This window comes from Opisthocomus hoazin, chromosome Z (genome assembly GCF_030867145.1).
Source record: "Opisthocomus hoazin isolate bOpiHoa1 chromosome Z, bOpiHoa1.hap1, whole genome shotgun sequence".
In the NCBI taxonomy this organism is placed as follows: domain Eukaryota; kingdom Metazoa; phylum Chordata; class Aves; order Opisthocomiformes; family Opisthocomidae; genus Opisthocomus; species Opisthocomus hoazin.
Window position 1 is genome coordinate 8090871 of NC_134454.1, and position 21063 is coordinate 8111933.

The following is a 21063-nucleotide window of genomic DNA, read 5'->3' on the forward strand; positions in this document are numbered from 1 at the left end:
CTCAACCTGGCTGGTGACTGGAAGGCATTTGGAAGTTTTACGATTTCTCATAAAGATGGAAAATAAACAGCTTGCTTAGATGATGTGCCAGTCTCTACGCAACGTTCCAGGGAGAACGTGGCCAATCTAGTGCAGAACTATCTTAGGATCTTCAGTGTCATACTTTATCCTCCTAGAATAACACAGATCTCTGGAAAAGCTTTGAGTGCTTCAGTACAGATTGAATTGCACTGAAAATATTCAGACTGTGATCCAAAACCCGGTGAGATCAATGGAGAGATTCCCATTTGTTTTCAATAGCTTTTGAATGACAGCCTTAAAGCTGGTGTTTTGCTATCAGAATTTGCTGAGGCAGACCATGAAACAGAAGTATGCATTTCTCAGAAGAGCTGGAGAACACTGAAACTAGTCTATTCCCTACAGCTATATTAAGGATTAAGCCTGATTGGCAAAGCTTTCCAGAATGTTTAATCTTCAAAGTAGTTTGACGGTCCTGCTCAGCACAGGGTAAACACAGCAGCAAAACTTTCTGCAACGTATATTCTCATTTTTAAATGGATAGCGGTCAACAGTATTTTCTTTCTCTTTGTTTACCTTTTTGATAAATCATTCTAGTGAACAAGTTTGCTAGCTGGAAGGGATTGCTGATACAGCAAACCTTAAACTGGTTGCACTCTTCAGCCTATTAGCGGTGCAGCCCATGCGTGCTACAGTTAAAGGTGCAGCTGCAGTTTGCATGGTTGAGCACAGGCTGTTTTTGTACTGTTAGCTGTGCTGAATGGTGTATTTATCCAGCAGATCACAACACACAGTGTAGCCATTGCAGACTGAGCTGCCTCCGTATTAAACATAAGGCTGGCATAGCTTTGTCTGCTGGATTGACTGCCTGGTATAGCTCCCACTATTGGCAGCGTGTAGGAAAATGTATTGCTTTTAACATCCAGAAGTTGCAGGGAATTTATGTCTCATAAAGGAAATCACATCAGCAGGTTTTAAGTGCAGTGCTCTTGTGGCAGTAAGGAAAGTATGAAGGTAGGCTAGGTGCCTAATTTGTTAACACTCCTCTTACTGAGTCCTTAAAATAATTTCAGATGACACAGCAGTTGGTATCCAAGTTTCTTTAAAAGTCAAGACTCTGCTACATTCATATCTTTCTTAAGAGATTTACTTTCTCTAAACAATAAAGTCATGCAATGATAGTCCAGAGGATCACACCAGTTGTCTATTGTGAGAGGAAATGAAGGATGGCTCTGTGATTGATGATCTGGAATAAGATTTTAGAGGTCTGGGCTCTTTCTTTTTTGTTGGTTTTCTGACTGACTTCTAAGAAATTGCTTAATCTCCCACCACAGTTTTCTGCTGTGAAACAGAAAGAACTTCCTGATTTTAGGGAAGAATATGAAGATGAATTTGTTACTACTTGCCATGAAATCAGTTGTATTAGAGACAAGCAGATCAAAATCAAGACACTAAAAATGTTGCTAGAATGGGTTTTATTTATACTGCAGTGCCATTTTTCATTTTGCAATTGTTAAGACAACGCAGAAGAGACACTTGCTGTACCAAGGCTTATAGACATTTCTAAAAGTTGAAGGAAAGAGCTATAACTCGCAGTGGATAGTTAGCAGGTGGCCACAGCCTCCGTGGGAACTTCTGATTTCTGATACTTGTAGTCTGCAATTGTTTATGGTCAGAAAGAAGCTGTCCTGGAAGGTCAGTCCTCCTAGAACACCGCCCAGAGAAATCGGAAAATAAAGTGGATTTATTGCACCACACAGCCACTTTCAGCTTTAAAACATTATCCGCCGCGAAGGATGTGATTCTGCATGATCCCCGTGGATAGCATGAGAGGACAGCAAACAGGGTACAGCTGAAGGTGTTGACTCTGTCCTCAAGTACATGTCCAGGATGGCTCATCTACACAACAGTAAAATGTATACAAGTGTTAGGTATATATAAACATTTAGTACATAGAATTCCGTTAAATTTTCAGTAATCTTCAAGACAAGGCACTATACTTAGTGTAAATCAGACAAGCTTGATAAAAGCACAGGTTAGTGCTACTGCTTCTGCAAGCAGCAGCAGGATGTCCTCAGCAGGACATTGCTCCCAGCATACATGCTGACCTGGCTCCCCCTTCATGATACTGCTGGACAGAGGCATGCCTGATGCAATTTTATCTGCATTATTTAATGCCACCTTTCCATTTAGAGTACAGAGTGAAGTATGACACTGTGACTGAAGCTGCAGACAGTGACTGCCAGATTATTTTATGGATGTTTACCATTCTTCTACTGGGAGTGAGAGGCAAAGAGATCATTTACCTTGAAGCCAAGCAAACCCCAGACCTGAAATTATGTGTTAGGTATTACATATTAGGTATGTAGCAATTCATATCATCAAATATGGGCAGAAAAGATACTAAAAACATTCAAACATACCAGTAGAGTCCTGGGAAGATTTTATTTCTCTTTTACTTTTTTACAGTTTCCTGTTACCTGTTGCAGGTTCTTCTGAACATATCACTGGAGAATGGAGGAAAAAGTGGGAAATTTTCCTTTAACCATAGGCAGGACTTGTACAGTTTCCTTTCTTTTCTTAGAAAGCAAAAAATGAGATGCTTCCCTCATTTTAAATTATCTAGCACAGCCGAATACATTTATGTTCTGCTGATGCATTATATCTGCATTATGCATTATATCTTCATATAATAATGCATTATGCATTGTATGTTCGTACAAACCTTTTTCAGTCCTGTTAAATAAACTCCCCAAAAACACAGCTAACACCAGAAGGGACAAAGCATGGCTAATTGTCCAGATGAAATGCTAGAACATATGTTCTGACTTGCATCTTTTGGCCTTTCCATCTGCTTTATTTCTTGCTGTGAAATTCTTACAAAGAAAATTAGAAAGGCTAGAGAGAAATATTCTAATCTTTATGCTTTGAATAAAAAATCTGTTACCTATGTAATTTCCAAACATTCAGGAGACTCTGTGCTTTCAGTTCCATGAGCTGTTTTCAATTTAATACTTATACATTTCATGATGTTGAATTTGTTCTTCCTGAACAAAATTTTGCTCAGGATGTGATGGCTGATAGTTCAGTAAAAGGACTTGCTCTGCTGTTTCTGACATCCTAGAAAATGACCTTCTGCCAGGGGAGCTGCTTTTGGCAAATAGTGTCTCCTGCAATAAGGCTCATGTCTGAAGCTATGGTTAGTGTTTCATAAAGGGGCCAGGGAAGGGGGTAGGGAAATGCTACTCCTGTGGCCTCTTCAAAAATAACCATTGCTGGCAGGCCTCACTGATGGAGACCCCGGATGTCCACATCCTTCCCACATGTCGCAGGTCTGAAACCAGGTTCCCACTGCAGCTGGACCTCCTCCCTCCACCAGCACCTCCCTGCAGACCCAGCTGTAAGGGATGCCTTGGCCTCCACTGCTCCAGTGAGGAGCATCCCTTCTGCCGGGGCTCAGTTCTGTAGAAATCTGGGGTAGTTTTGCCATTTGCCTCAACTCGGCTTTTGTCATATGTCCTTAGCCGCTTTGGATTTGCCACTGACATGCTGTTCCTGATGGATTTGGTTTTCTCTGTGTTCAGCTACCCACCAGTGGTTGCAGCATTGTGTCCCAGCTGCGGTTGACCCTGGATGTCACCTGCTTCTGGGGAAGTTTGGGCAGCCCCACATCACCCCCACACTGATAGCACTGGGGGAGCCACACCACCATGGAGCAAGGTAGACAACTCCTGCTTTTCAGAAGAGTTAATCCAGCCCTCTGTACTTGATTACAACCGCAGATGTCTTCCCAGATCAGGTGGGCCCGTGGCTCTGCGGAAGCTCTTCCAGGACACTGACCTTAACCCTGCTGCCAGCAAAGACAGCAGTGAAACTGATCATGACTTCAGCACCTGCAGAACTGGATCTGCTGTAAAGGAGGATGCAGCAGGTGAAGCACTTTCAAAGCGCACAGCAAAGTCCTGTAAAAAAGTATTCTTCTTCCATGAACTTGGGAGAGGATATAACTCTTACATGAATGGAAGGATATGGGTCATAAATGTATGGGAAGCAACCAGTTCTTGTATGGTAGAAACACTTCGAAAATATATGATTTCATTAAGAACATTAAATTTATCCTAGGTTTCCAGGAGAAGCAATATTTCATTTTGTTACACATCTACCCTATGTGGCTTTAAGGGTGTAGCCATGTTAATATATGCTGGTTAAAAGCTGTCTCTGAGAAGAGATGAGCAGTAATAAGCTTCCTCATACTCCTGTTCTCACCCAGTCTGTCCTGGAGTGCAGTAAGTAGCACTGAGCAAAACCAGATGAAATTTAGCACGTCTGCCACTCTCCCCATCCCCAGACCAGCAGAAACAGAAAGTACTCAGTTGTTTAAATACGCAAGGTGCTTTACCATTATACAAACACAACCATCTCCCTGTCTTTGTTTTTGAGCAAAGAGGGCTGGACTCACCAGGTAATCCAGCAGATGACAGTTCCGTGTACATCGCATGGCTCTGTGGGATCACAGTGAGAGAGGGAGAGAAAACTCCTTGCTTCCAACATTTCTCTGGCATGTTAAACCAACCTTGTCTGGGATTAATTTGAATCCTGGCTCTGGCTGTCTCTTGTATTAACAACCCCAGCAGACTACAAAATACTTCGATTCAAAAAAAGGTTCACGCTAGTGGTTCTGGCTGCTTTCATTGGAACAACTTTCATCAAACACTGATGGGGCTTGGGGTGGGCCTCTGACTTTCCAGGAGACAGCAGTCTGGTGCCAACCACATGCTGGCTACTGCCCCCAGAGCTGCCTGCAAATCAGCAGCACTGATTCCTGTGTGTGACCAAAAATACACTGCACAGAGCAGTGACTACAAGACACAGAGGAGTCAAACATTCTTGTCTTCTAGCTACTGCTGGTCAGCTGCTGATAAAGTGTATTTTTAAACACTAACCTTTTGCTGTGACTTCTTAACAAGAAAAAGCCACCAAAGTTGTTCTTCCTTCCTGTTATTCCTAAAGATGTGAGTATTAGTAGAAAGATTATTATGCCTACAGCAGACTCTTAAGCTCTTTGAAGCCACAATATTTTATTTTTTGAAAGCCACTGGGTAGCACTGAGTAGCAACCATTATGCAGAAAAATTTCTTTTTGCCAATGTCTGACCTTGTAATCCGTCCCTCCCACAAGGTTTGGTTGTGCTTTGATTACTTCTGTAGCCTCGTTTGGATCTGAGTGCAAAGGTGACAGTGCCTCTGACTTTGACAGTGACTCAATAGTGGAAGAGTCCTCAGCTAGTTTCTGGGTAGGTCTACAGGGGCTTTGAGACTTCCAGAGGAAAAAAGGGAATTTTGGGATTAAGCTTTAAAGAATCAGTGATAAACTAAAAGAGATCTATCTTCAGGCTATTTCTGCTGTGGAACTACAGTACAGTGAATAAATGCTGGTGACACAAAGACACACTTGTCTAGAACAACCTGAAATACTGCCAGCCAGATAGCTTGTCACTGGTGCTGATGCAGACTGGCAGTCAGCACTAAGCCATCTCCTAGCTGTCAGTGCATCCTGACTGTGAGCAGGGGAAGGCCCAGGGCTGGCAAGATGTAGTCCAAGTGAAGTGCACAAAGTCAGTGATGTGTAGATAGTGACACCTAGAAATATACCTGAGACTGGAAACAACAATTCCCTCTTTACACCCAGGATGTTAATTGTCAATATGCACTAACTCCAAAGACACATCTGAAGGAAGACATGACTATGTGCTAAAAGTCAGTGAAATTAGGATGGAGAGTGCTGGCAGCTGACATAGCCAGGAGAACTCCTTTATGCCCCCTCATCCTTCAAAAGCACAAAAATTCAAGTGACTTTGTAAAGCCTTCTGCTACACAGAACATTTTCCCAAAGCATTTTGATTGCTATGGCTGTTAATCCACATCACAGATAGACAGAGAAACAAATTAGTGCAGCGGGATGAATTATATGTTTTTTGTAGCTATACATCTCTGATCTCACCTGACCAGCTGCAAAGGCATGCGATGGCAGAGCTTGTTGGAAGAAGCCAGACAGATATGCACTAATTTCAGGGCTGAGCCTTTCAGAGAACTGGATACTAGCTCAACAAAAAGGGCAAGTCCCAGAAAGTGAGGACTCTTGCAGCGAGTGTTTGTCCCCTTCCCTTCAGCGAAGGGATGTAGGGAATCACAGGTGAGGCAGGTGCCTTCACTTTACACTGGGGCAGCTACTTGCAGGTGAGAAGATCTTGGTGTGTGGCTTTGAATGTCTGTGCAAAGCAACGGCAAGAAGCAGCAGTCCGTATACAGCAAGCAAAGGAGCTGGAGATTTGCTGCATTTGCCTGCACAGTATAGTAGCCCAGGTGCTGACAGAACTCAATCGTTCGGTGCCTCATGCTGTGTAGATGAATGTCTAAGAGCCAGTTTAGTTTCACAGTCACTCCAAAGTCCTCACTGTGTAATTCATAAAATAATCTTAAACTGCCATCTTGATACCTCTTATCACATATCCTCTGGGAGACATTAAAATGGAAGACCCCTTCCAGGATTGCACGGCTGATTTAATCACATAAACCAAATTGTAAATATTCAGATAATGTCAGCATTTCTTTTTCTTTTCCTTGTTTAGACTTCATATTTGTTTTCTAAGGCTATCTAGCAGAGGTAAAAAAATCCAGGCTAACTGCACATTTTCTTCATATAGAACCATAGATATGAGCTTCAATTTATGTCTGCAGCAGGGTTTAATTTAAGATTTGGGTACTGAAAAGTGAAATGTTTGCCCTCCACAAAGATCGAAACACAGATGTCATCTTGCCAAATACAGGCAACCCATAATCAAAACTGCATAGACTTTATAGCCTACATTGTTCAAGTTTGAAAGCAACATTGTTGTATGAAAACTGAGTTTTTCAGAGCTCTACACAATGTTGTATTCTGCCTATGTGAGTGAGCAGTGTGTATGTGTGGTGCTCTGCCTGGGCACAGGCAAAAAGCTACCTGAGAGCCTATGGGTTAGAGGGAAAACCAATGTGGGTGACATTGCAGTGGGTGTCTGCTATGGAGACCACCTGCTCAGGAGGAAGAAATAGAGGAGGCACATCTTCAAACAAGTGGAAGACCTGAGACACAATGAACTACCCTATTATCTGCTGGAGGGGCAACACAGCAGGGAACAAGCAGTCCAAAAAGTGTCTGAAGTAGGTCGATAACTACTGCTTGACACAGGTGACTGAGGAGCCAAGCAGGAAAGATGGTTTGCTGGACCTCACATTTACAAGGAAGAACTGGTTGGAGATGTGAAGATTGGGACAGCCTTGACTGCAGTGACCATGAGATGGTAGAGGCCAGGATCCTGAGAGAGAGTAGCAGAGCAAACAGCAGGATCACAACCCTGGACTTCTGGAGAGAAGACTGTAACCCCTTCAGGGATCTGCTTAGAAAAATCCCATGGGAGACAGCCATGCAGAGAAGAGAAGTCCAGGAGAGCTGGTTGATTTTCAAGGATCACCTCCTCCAAGCTCAAGAATGCTCCATGCCAACAAGCAGAAACAAGCAAAGGGGGCAGGAGGCCTGTGTGGATGAGCAAGGAGCTCCTGACTAGACTCAGACATAAAAAGGAGGTGTACAGGAGGTGGAAGCAGGGGCAGGTGGCCCAGGAGGAATACAGAGATGCTGTCTGACCATGGAAGGATGGGTTCAGGAAAACCAAAGCTCAACTCAGGTTTAATCTAACAGGGGATATGAAGGTAAAAAAGAAAGATTTCTACAGGGTCATCAGGAATAAAGGGCATCCTAGACAAAATGTGAACCTGTGACTACATGGAGAAGGGATTTGATGGCAAAGAATACAGAGAAGGCCAAGTTACTTTGTGTCTTCTTTGCCTCAGCCTTCAGGAATCCCAGGTCCCTGAGGCCAAGGGGTAAGTCCTGGGTGATGTAGACTTGCCTTGCTGGAGGACAATCAGATTAGGAAGCATTAAACAACCTGGACTTACCCAAATCCATGGGACCTAATGAGATGCACTGAGTGCTAACGGAGCTGTGTGATGTCGTTGGTTGTGGAGTCTCCAACAGTGAAGGGATGTAAAATGCTGCTGGACATAGCTCTCAGCAACCTCCTTGAGCTGACCCTGCTTTGAGCGGGGAGGGTGGACTAGATGTCCTCTAGACAAGGTCCCTTCCATCTTCAACCATTCTGTGATCCTGCAGAGACAGAGTAAAGAGGCCTTCAGCTGCTCAGAGCTCCAGCCCTGCCGCAGCTGACTTAAGAGAAGGGAGAATGTTTCTCTCAGGCAGAGCTGCTGAGCTAGGCTTCTTCCATACCATTTGCATCATGACTGCAGCCAGGAAGGTCTGGTAAAGAAAAAGGTAATGAAGAGCATTCAACAAGGTTAAGAAAACGAATTCTCTGAATTTGTGGCATAGCCTGTGGAAGCAGAGATACATCAAGCACCTGTTCTTAGGAACGTAACCCAAGTATTAAACGACAGGAGTGAAGAAGAAACTTCCTTACTGCGTAGCTTGCTCCATAATTACCAGTTACTGGGGCTTCTGCACTTTCCTTTGAAGTACCTCAAAACTGGGTGCTGGCACTCAGCCAGGGTAAGAATGCCGAGATGCTAATCTGCCGATTTATGAAGTGCAGGAAATACCAAATTACCTTTGTTAATTTTAGTCCAGGTTTAAAAACTGACTGTTCTGTAAGTAAGCCCTGTAAGTGCCATCTGAAAAAGAATATTATATGAACTGTGCTTGTTTCAAATTTGAAAGTGTTTAAGAAGTTTTCCTATGTTTTCTAATTTTTTTATGAAGTTGGAAATGAAAATGCCCACCCACTTCCATTCACTGTCCCTCCCATTTTATTGTTGAATTTATACAAATATATCCAACATGCTTCTGTTGCTGTATCCCCTTACTCTCCAGACTCTCATCTTCTCATCATGTTCTCTTTCTTTCGGGCAGGGATGGAATTGTGAGCTTCTGAGTCTCCCACAGTACATAGGTTACATGAGCAGGCTCCTCAGACACTGTCTCCAGTAAGTGTTGTGAGGGCCGATGCCCTGGCTGTTTGGGGTAACGGCAGAGGGAAATGCATATTTCTTTCCATGCGAGTCACAGACCTTGAGTACTGTAAAGCCAGCAATGACAGAGTTAAACATCATTGTGAAAGAAGTTTTTTCAGAGCCCAAACTACGTTTGCAGCTTGAAAGCACACTGTGGCTTTGAGGAGAGTTTTTCATTATTGGGCAGGATCCAGCATCTCACCATCTATGTTACAAATTGCTCAAAGGCAGGCAGATTATGAAGAAATAGCAGCCACATCTGTGGCAGCTACATTTATCCCATCTGCTTTTTATTTTATCAACTGTGAAAGTAAAATCCTAGTCATCACACAAGACAGTTTTAGAAGGATTAGTGCAAATAATTCGGCACTGACAAGACACACATATAAATGCTTTTCCTTCTGAATAAGACATTTAAAAATTACATTTCCAGTGGATTTAATTACAGTTAAAAGCTTTCACCATTTATTCCAAGTCATTACAGTGCTTACAAGCTTCATTCAGTAGTTCTGTGCCTCCCTTGCCCGTGTCCTTTGTAGAGCAGGCTATTAAAAAATGTTACCACACAGTGGTCTTTAATACAGCATGGATCTGGATGCCTCCGTTTCACCTTTGCTGAGGTCAGTGTCGTTAGTACCACCAGGTGAAGCTAGGAGGCTGGTCTGGATGTGGCGAGTGAGAAGAAATAGCAAACAGGAAAAGCAAGGGTAGAGAAAATACAGCTCCATAACACATTTTCTCCTGTCACTGAGACCTGTCCTGGGTATCACCAGTAACCACATCATGCAGCACCTTATCAAGTGACCAGGTGCTTCCCTGTGATCTCGTCACACTATTAGCCTAAGCATGCACAAGCTCACTTGTCTGGGAGGGAGAAACCTTTAATTTCTAGTTTAGTTCTGTGGGCACTGCCCATTTGTTCCCATGCCAACATTGGTTAATTGATTTCTTCTCCCTCTTTGTCTGTTCAGATCTCCTTCTTTCCTGTGTATTTCTCTAGAGAAGTCACAGTCTCTAACAAAACAAAGCTTTTGCTATACTAAGCAAGTCAAAGTCGTCTATGTCCCCTCTTCCTAATCATTTTGCCAAACTTGTGCTATAGCTTTTTCAGTTTAGGTGAATCTTTGCTAAGCATGAGCAAGGAGAAACTTACAGAGTGTGCTGTGGAAATGCTGCCAATGCCTTGTATAATGACATTAATATGTTCTTATCTCTACTGGAACTGATTCATGTGTCAGAGAGTTTTTGATCTCCCCAGGCACAGAGAAGCTGCATCTTTGGTACTAAAGCACAGCGTGTTCAGTTCTTATTTGCTGGGTGCTACATGGAGTACATCTGAGACCCCTTTCAAAAGGATGTTAGTGCCACTGTCCCCATTTTACAAAGGCAATTTGGATGGTGAAGTAACTTGCCTAAAGCCATACACCAGGCTGGATAGGCAAAATTAAGTAAAGACTATGTGTGCCTTGATCAAAAAATACTTTGTGCTCTAGACCATAGATTACAAAGAGAGATCAGATAGGCCTTTTTAATCTAAGGGCTAGAAAAAATAAGGTGAAATATTGTAGTTGAGGAGGGTGGAAGACCTTTGCTATGGATAAAACAGAAAGCGATCCCTGCATGAAATTCAGTTGACATTATATCCATAACACTTTTGAAAAAAACATGGAAACATGCCAGAGCACAACATTGCTTTACACTGATGTGGGTCTTTCATCTGCAGGGTACAGGCTATCCTTGCCAGATCAGAAATAATTTCCAGCTTGCAAGCAGACAAGCTGTATTACAGGCCCAAGTAATATTGCATAGCCCTGATTCTGCAAGCCTTAAATATTTTACTTTATCCACTGTGATTAGCAGCAGCTGCTTACATGGCTTTTCATTAAGTACTCAAATGAGGCTTTGGAAGTTTTTAGTCAAAGTCATTGGGAACTGGAAAATAAGAAGCCTGGGACATCTGTCCCAACCCACTGTCTTCCACTAGGATTCTTAAAATGTTGCTGTTGACACCTTTCTCTGAGACAAAGAGAAAGCTTCCAGGGAAGTAAGTATCACATTTTGTCACTTCAAGAGAGGTCTGAAAGAATAGCCTTCACTGAGTTTAGATCTTATCACAAGTTTATAAACATGTTATCCTAATTAAAGAAACACAGAACTGTGGAGGTTGGGAGGTATCTCTGGAGATAACCCAGTCCAACCCTCTGCTCAGAGCAGGTTAGCCACAGCAAGTTGCCCAGACCTGTGCAAAGTAAGGTTTGAATATCTCCAAGGATGGAGACTCCACAGCCTCCCTGGGCAACCTGTTCCAGTGTTTGACCACACTCATGGGAAAAAAAAAAAGTGTTTTTTCACGTTTCAGTGAAGTTTCATGTATTTTGATTTGTGCCCATTGCCTCTTGTTCCTTCACTGGATATTACCATGAAGAGTCTGGTTCCATACCCTTTACCCTCTACCTGCCCTTCCTCCCCTTTTTTACTCCAGGTACTCATCCACATAGTTAAGATCCCCCTGAGCCTTTTCCTCTCCAGGCTGAACACACCTAGGACTTGCAGCCTCTCTTCATATGATAGATGCTTCAGTCCCTTCAGCATCTTTGTGACCTTCACTGCACTCACTTCAGTACGTCCATGTCTCTCCTTCACTGGGGAGCCCAGGACTGCATGCAGAACCCCCATGTGCCTCAACATGGCTAACCACAGAGGACAAAGCACCTCCGTCCACATGTTGGCAAAGCTCTCATGCAGCCCAAGATGCCACTGGCATTCTTTGTCACAAGGGCGCATTGCTGGCTCATGGCTGACTTACTGTCCACCAGAACTCTCAACTTCTTCTCTGCAGAGCTACTCTCCAGTCTGTTGGCCCCAGCAGGTACTGGTTCATGGGGCTATTCTTTGCCAGGTACACAGTTTGGCATTTTTCTTTGTTGAACTTCATGAGATTTCTTGTGGCCCTTTTCTCCAGCCTGTCCAGGTCCCTCTGACTGGCAGCACATTCATCTGGTTCATCAGTCACTTTTCACATTTTTGTATCATCTGCAGACGTGCTGTGGATGCACTCTGCCCCATATTCCTTGTCATTGATGAAGACAGTAAACAGTATTGGACACATTATTGCCATAGAAGGCAACCCTCATGACCGGCCTCCAGCTGGGCTTTATGCCACTGATTACAGCTCATGTAGACAGTATTCAATCCACAGAATCACAGAATCACAGAATAGTAGGGGTTGGAAGGGACCTCTGTGGGTCATCTAGTCCAACCCCCCCGCATAAGCAGGGTCACCTACAGCAGGCTGCACAGGACCTTGTCCAGGCGGGTCTTGAATCCACCTCACCATTCACTTACCTAACCCACACTTCACCTGTGTGTCTATGAGGATGTTGTGGGATACAGCATCAGACATTCTGACAAAGTCCAGAATAACACTATCCACTGCTCTTTCCATGTCTATTGAGCAAGTTACCTCATTGTAGAAAGTCATCAGGTTGGTCAGGCATGATTTCTCCTCCATAAATCCATGCAAAGTATTCCTGATCTCTTTCTTGTCTGTAAATGATTTCTAGGATTACTTGCTCCATCACATCACGGACAAAGTGTAGGTTCACTTTTTAAAAATGTTTCCTAACCTGATTGGTCTACACTGAGGGTGAATCTACATCACTCTGGACTTTACCACTGGCCTTAGGAGCCTGGAATATCTGAGGGTGTTGTACCTGTAAAGGAAGAGAGGAGGAGAGCACTGAGAACCTCAGGGTTCTCTACATCTTTTTTCACCAAGGACCCTGCTCTATTTAGCAGTGGGGCCATGTTTTCTCTAGTCTTTCTTCTGCAGCTGATGTTACAGTAGAAACCTTTCTCATTGCTATTCACATCCCTTGCCACAGTCAACTCCAGGTGAGCTTTGGCTTTCCTGAACCCATCCTTCCATGGTCAGACAGCATCTCTGTATTCCTCCTGGGCCACCTGCCCCTGCTTCCACCTCCTGTACACCTCCTTTTTATGTCTGAGTCTAGTCAGGAGCTCCTTGCTCATCCACACAGGCCTCCTGCCCCCTTTGCTTGTTTCTGCTTGTTGGCATGGAGCATTCTTGAGCTTGGAGGAGGTGATCCTTGAAAATCAACCAGCTCTCCTGGACTTCTCTTCTCTGCATGGCTGTCTCCCATGGGATTTTTCTAAGCAGATCCCTGAAGGGGTTACAGTCTTCTCTCCAGAAGTCCAGGGTTGTGATCCTGCTGTTTGCTCTCTCAGGATCCTGCTACTCTCTCTCAGGATTCTGGCCTCTACCATCTCATGGTCACTGCAGTCAAGGCTGCCCCAGTCCTCATATCTCAAACTAATTCCTCCTCATTTGTGTGTGTGGTCCAACTGAGCAACTCTTTTCTTGGCTCCTCAATCACCTGTGTCAGGAAGTTGTTGTTTACTCTTGCACTGGAAATGTCCTGAATACCAGGTCTATTGCTGGAAAAAAAGTAAGTAAAGAACACTTCCTTTTGGAGATACTAGCTTTCAGCTTCATAGATGTAGGTTTTTGCTAACTGGGCAGATCGTAGCCTCAACCTGAAACACAGATCTGTAGTTTTTGCTTACTGCACAAATTAGGAATATATAGGTTTGGATGCAAGGCTGAAGATTACAGTGACATATTCCTCAAATGAAATTGGCACAGATGTCAGTTCTTCCACTCCATGAAGCAGTGGAATGACAGTTCAGTTTGTCAGCAAGTTGTCTATTTTAGGATCAAGACATATATTCTGCTAGACTGTGAATTACAGAAAAATGTAAATGCAGTTTTGCATTTCTGAAAGAGGGTTACTGCACAGATTTGTGAATCTGTACCCAATGACACGGACCTTAAACTTACATTTTTACTGTATTAATTTGCCATCTCATTTGGCTGAATTTTATTTGGGATTTGCGCTAGCTTTATTTGCTTTTTGTGCTAGTAACTCTGCTGTGAGGAAGGCTTTTATAGTGCATACGTTAAAGATGTTATTTTACAGTGATGGTCACTGAAATGGAACTAATTATTGCTCCACTCCCTACTTAATTTTTAACCTACATTAATAGTTGAAGAGCTTTGCTTGGTTTTGGTTTGGGGCGTTTTGAGAGAGGCAGGGAGAATGATGTGACTGATTTGTATATAAACCAAACCGGAGAGATTCTGAAAACATTTTGTTTGCCAGTCTGAATTTAAGAAGCAAGCTTATCTGGGATAGGGGACAAGGTCTTCTTTTTATTTCAGTGAGTACAGAACAACTATGTGGGATGGGGCATTGCCCTTTTACCATCATTAGCTCTGCTCTCTTGACTTACTGAAAGGCTCCCCAGGGCTATTCTAAGGCCCTGGCTGGAAGAGGAACAGGAGAAAGGAACATGAGTGCAGAAAAGACAAGACAGAAATGCTCTAGTGCATCCTACATGCCATCAGGAAATGAACACTTACAGTGCTACTGCTGTAGGCTTAGAGGGTCATCTTAATGCTGTAAAACAGGCCCATCCCTGTGACGCTAGGGACAGCTGCTTAGGCAACAGTCCTTGTTGCATGGTCTTCTTACAAAAATTTCATCTTAGTGGCTGAAATGCCCTGAATCATGAGGGCTGCAGAGGACAATCCTGATCTTGCTGCCCAGCAAGCCTTCAAGAAGTATTTTGTTCTTCATTTTCATCAGATTTCCCGGTCTCTTTACTCCTTTGCTATGTTGTCAGCTACTGCTATAAAGTACAATCAATCCTGTGCCTGTTCTTACACAGAAGGTGACACCTGTTAAATTTAAAGAACTGTGTAACTGTGAAGTGCTTCTGTATCACAATACACAACATGCACATGCATAAAAAACAGCCAAAATCTAAACCCTTATCCAAGTAAGATCTGTAGCATAGAAAAGTTAATCACAATTTCCTTTTTCTCAGGTCCAGTTAAGTCCAGTGTACTCAAACAAGGAGCAAAGTGTATGTACTGATATACCTATTTGATTTGTGCCATAGCTTGATGACTTAAAATATTTTAGCAATTAATTTTATTTTATTAAAAAATTATTTGATTAATAAGATAAAAATCTAATATTAATATATTTGCTTTTTTATTTAAATAGATGTTGTAGTGTTTTCATGCAGAAAAAAGTAAGTGGAAGGCAGGGAAAAGAGAACAGAGTGAAGGTAAGGGTGACCTCTGTGCTAAGTCTTTACTATTCAAAGCTGGTACAGAAATAAAATAAAATGACACTGTTCCTGGAAAAACCTGGAACAGTAAGGAGTGTCTTGTTTATGTCTGTTAACTAGCTGCCTGCTGCAGTGTTGAGGCTGAAGCTGTCAGCTATATGGATGCTTCAGAGGTTGGTTGTACACGTAAAATCTCATGGGAATATAATTCAGCCACCACCATACTGAAGTGGGTTTATTCTCTCCCTGTTTATTGTGCTTTCAGCCAACTCTCGTTACGCATTAAAGAATTTATATGCGGATGCGAAATGCATAGATATCAAAGCACAGAACAATTTTTTCTGGACTTCTGGAACTTAGCTACAGATTACAATACATACAGTCAAGAAACTGATATTGCTTGGCGCTGACTAGGTGCTGGCTGTGTAAAGGATCAAATCTGTGTTGCCTTTCTCTCCAGGACAGAGTTATCCCACAACAAACCTAGTAGAGTCCCTCGTGACTTGGTTTCATAGAGCCACAGATTTAACAGTGGTGTTAGAGGTGAGGAAAAGGTGCATTTCATACATGCTGTTCTTAACACATTATTCAAGTTCTTTAAGTTCCATGCAGGCTTTGCCTTCTCCTCTGACATACTAACTTCTGTAGCCAAGATCACGACTGAAAACAGCCAGGTAGCTGCAGTCTCTACCCTAAGCACTTCCCCATACTCTGACAGGAGCTCTGTCTTCCAGTTCTCCTAACGGTTACCTCCACTCCAGCAATGAGACTCACTGTCACGCAGCATGACAGTGTTTTCAACAAAACACATTTCATCTTTTTGTCTGGGAGATGGATAACTTAAATTCTTCAGTGCAAGTACCCCTGCCTATTGACATTTAATATGACCTTAGTGTTGTACTCATTTCTGCAAGCAGAGTTTAAAGGTCAGGGAAAACAACAAGCATGGTTTAGCAAGCAGACGAGAACATCTTTACATCAGTAAAAACAGGTACCAGGCAATTTGTAACACAAGGAGTGCGGAATTAGCCTTTCTGCGAATAAGGGCATGTGTGCCAGTTTCTAGAAGACATCTATAGACAGAAGTGAAGTTTAATAGCTAACAGCTTTTATAAACAAGGAGTCCTAACACAGTTTTGATGCAAAGTTGTGCACCTGTTGAAGCATCTTATTTCTCTATAACAGTCAGACAGAAATATTCAGGTGTTTTAGTACTTATTTGCACTGCATCCAATTTAAACAGCAGGGAGAACTGCCTAAGAACTCATAGAGACCTAAGAAATAAAATCCATTTTATGCCAGATTACACTAGCTCATGGAAAGTGGATTTGGACTCGATGATCATTTTGGGTCACTTCCAACTTGAGATAGTCTATGATTCTGAATTCAAACTCAGAGAAGAAAATTTCATTGTAGAACAATTGCATTCAGCAAATGAAAAACAGTGCAGAGACTGTTTTGCAGAGCTGCTTTCCTTGTTTCATGATTTAAACAGCTCTGTGCTTGTTTATAGAGGACTTCAGAGCCAAGGCTTTGGAAAAGATCTTTTGTAAAACATGGAATTTCCTCGTGGAGTGCAGTAGAGCTGGAAGCCAGCACACAAGAACTTGCATTTTGGCTTTGTGTTGCCCAGATGATTATTATTTATTTCAAACTACATGACTGAACTGAAAAGGAATGGAAGTTTCATAACTCTTAGCTTGAACTTTGCATGTGGGATTTTACAGACTGTTCAGTTCACTTTTACAAAGCCAGAGGTTTTTACAAGGGGAATATATCAACTTGAGCAGATGATCTTATTTTTGTCTTGACCAAAGCACTTCAGTGAATAACAGAAGTTTGTATGAAATGTAGTCAAATTAAGATGTTTTGTGGATCAAATGTTTCTGACCCACTTGTCTGGCCACATTGCACATCTTGTGTTATCTTCCATGAGTGCAGGAAATCTCCACACTTACTGCCAAGGTCAGCTGGATGGGTTGTGCAAGCCAACTTAGATGGAGCATTTCTGCTGGTTACTCTTTAATTATAACACCAATATGTCCCCTGTCAGTCTTTCAGGTAAGAAAGATACAGTTATCCCTTCTTTAAGAAGTGAGAGAGAGAGAGACAGATAGACCAAAGTTATGTTTTGGGCTTTTCTGTCACAGGTTCCATCAATACATAATACAAAAAGCAAAAAATACGGGCATAGTGTACATAGTGCTAGTACTGAGGTGTTCCTGATCCAGGTAATCCTGCCTGCATTTTTTGACATTCATATTTGTACTCCCAATGAAGCATGAGATCCTTTAATCCTTTTGGTACTAGTGTTTTCAGATGCAGTAATAAAAAGTAGATTAAATAATTTAAAGATAAAAGATAGGACTTAGGAAATTTCTGTAACATTGCTTATCTGATTACAGGCACACACTGTATAGTTTCATGTTACCAGCCCATTTTAACAATTTATCCAGAATTTAACAAAGCCTATCCAGACTTCGTCTTGTCAATCATTATTCCTCCAACTAATTTTCAACATTCTAAAGTCCAGTTTAGTCTTCTTTTTACTGTATTCCAGATGGTCCAGGTAAAGCAGCATTGTAATGTTTCAGGCTGGATGTCCAGACCAAACTGGGACATGCTGGAGTTTTCTTACTTTTTGTACTAGGCTTGAGGAACTTCAGGATAAAAATACTGTTTTATTTTAGACGTAACTGAACTATTAGATATAACAGAGCCGTTACACTTTATCATTATCAAATAGATCTGTGAGGTTGTCCCGGGTTCAGCTGGGATAGAGTTAATTTCCCCTGGGGACGGGGAAGGAGTGAGAGAGTAACTGCGTGGTTCTTTGTTGCAAATTGAGGCAAAACCACAACACAGGTAAACACTGAAATTAAATGGTGGTGCTTGTATATTATCCTATTCTGAAGAACCACAGAACACAGAAGTGGTGGACTTCACATGTCCTACCAGTCATTTTAAAAGACTGACCCCATATAATTCCAGATGAAGAGACATGGCCAGGAAACCAATTTTAACATTCTTCTTTTTTAAATTGATTCAGAAGTCCTCAATCATAAAGCCAAATTATCAGCACTTTTCTCTGTTGTGACCCCTTGAATTCCCTCAGGAATCCCAGGCCACGGAGGTAAGAGAAGAAGCCTACAAAGAGGACGACTTTCCCTTGGTCGAGAAGGACTGTGTGAGGGATCGCTTAAGCCATCTGGACGTCCACAAATCCATGGGCCCCGATGGAATGCACCCACGAGTGCTGAGGGAGCTGGCGGATGTCATTGCTGAGCCACTCTCCATCATCTTTGAGAGGTCCTGGAGGACAGGAGAGGTGCCCGAGGACTGGAGAAAGGCCAATGTCACTCCAATCTTCAAAAAGGGCAAGAAGGAGGACCCAGGGAACTACAGGCCAGTCAGCCTCACCTCCATCCCGGGAAAGGTGATGGAGCAGCTTATCCTGGAGGCCATCATCAAGCAAGTGGAAGAAAAGAAGGTTATCAGGAGTAGTCAGCATGGATTCACCAAGGGGAAATCGTGCCTGACCAGTCTGATAGCTTTCTACGATGACATGACCGGCTGGGTAGACGAAGGGAGAGCCGTGGATGTTGTCTACCTCGACTTCAGCAAGGCTTTCGACACAGTCTCCCATGATATCCTCCTAGGGAAGCTGAGGAAGTGTGGGCTGGATGAGTGGTCAGTGAAGCGGATAGAGAACTGGCTGAATGGCAGAACTTAGAGGGATGTCATCAGCAGCGCTGAGTCTAGTTGGAGGCTGGTGACAAGTGGTGTCCCTCAGGGGTCAGTACTGGGACCAGTCTTGTTTAACTTCTTCATCAACGACCTGGATGAAGAGTTAGAATGTACCCTCAGCAAGTTTGCTGATGACACCAAACTGGGAGGTGTGGTAGATACACCAGAAGGCTGTGCTGCCGTTCAGTGTGACCTGGATAGGCTGGAAAGTTGGGCAGAGAGGAACCTGATGAGGTTCAACAAAGGCAAATGCAGGGTCCTGCACCTGGGGAGGAACAACCCCATGCATCACTACAGGCTTGGGGCTGATCTGCTGGAGTGCAGCTCTGTGGAGAGGGACCTGGGTGTCCTGGTGGACGACAGGTTAACCATGAGCCAGCAGTGTGACCTGGCTGCCAAGAAAGCCAATGGGATCCTGGGGTGCATCAAGAAGAGTGTGGCCAGCAGGACGAGGGAGGTTCTCCTTCCCCTCTACACTGCCCTAGTGAGGCCTCATCTGGAGTACTGTGTCCAGTTCTGAGATCCCCACTTCAAGAAAGATGAAGAGCAACTGGAGAGAGTCCAGCGGAGGGCTACAAGGATGATGAGGGGACTGGAACATCTCCCCTACGAGGAGAGGCTGAGGGAGCTGGGCTTGTTCAGCCTGAAGAAGAGAAGGCTGCGAGGGCACCTAATAAATGCTTATAAATATCTGAAGGGTGGGTGTCAGGAGGATGGGGCCAAACTCTTTTCAGTGGTGCCCAGCGACAGGACAAGGGGCAATGGGCACAAACTGAGGCACAGGAAGTTCCATCTGAAGATGAGGAAGAACTTCTTCCCTCTGAGGGTGACGGAGCACTGGAACAGGCTGCCCAGGGAGGTTGTGGAGTCTCCTTCTCTGGAGATATTCAAGACCCGCCTGGACAAGGTACTGTGCAGCCTGTTGTAGGTGACCCTGCTTCGGCAGGGGGGTTGGACTAGATGACCTACAGAGGTCCCTTCCAACCCCTACTATTCTGTGATTCTGTGATTCTGTGAAGAGAAGGTGGGGCAACCCAGTGTTCACACTGGTGGAGTTCTGGTATGGATTTAAATTCTCCCATTAGATATGCTCATCTCCTTTTTCAGATCACTTTGCTAAGTGTGTAAGTACTGAGATCACTACTTCAGCACTACTAAAAACAGCAACTTCCTTATCCGTATTCATGTTATAACATATCCACTAGTTGCGTAAATCTTGCTACTGCATACTTCAGCACAAAAGCCATTGCAACACACAGGTTTGTCAGCCATTGTATTAGTTAGCTTATTGGCATATTGCCTAAGTATCTGGTATGTCTGATGCCTGTAACATTAAATTAACCAGAACACTTCGTCCAGTCTGAAATCCCTTGTTTATTTGTCTTTACATTTCATGGATGTGTTCTTCCTTCCTTTCGGTTTCCGCACATGGTCGTTTTCCCCAGCACACTTACATTTAATTGAAAGTGAACAAAGTCCCATGCTCACATTTTAAAAGGCAGTTTTAAGCTACTCCTAGGAAACCTTCAACTTTTTGAGCTACACCCACTCACCTAAAGATTGGGCAGCTGCATTGTCCAGAAGAGGCAGAATCAAGGCAGGAGGGTTGCTGGGGCATTTCCTAGCCCGTCTTTATCACCATCTGTATTCCTGCAGCTGAAAAACCATCCTTTTCAATCACTACTAACAGATGACTTCACCTATAGCTGTGTGTGCTGTGTCAGCTTTCACAGAATTCACCCAATAAAACATCACAGCTGAAGTCATCAAGATGATTACCTTAGATTATATTTCACTATTATCTTACGTCTGATGTCTGTTGCATTTTTGTGTCAGACTTGCTAGTAAGCTCACTTAAGCTGTGGAATTTAACTTTAATCCTTGTCATTTGAGAAACAGCAACCTAGAGCTCAGTAACCTATTAAAGACGGTAGCAAGTGCCCCTGCAAAGACAGTTGCTTCTTCTCTCATCACTCTTGTATGCCACTCCAATAGGCTGTGCCAAGTCTCCACAAGTGATCCCTTTGCCCTCGTCCACCCTTGGATGTTTTCAGGACTCAATCACACAAATCCA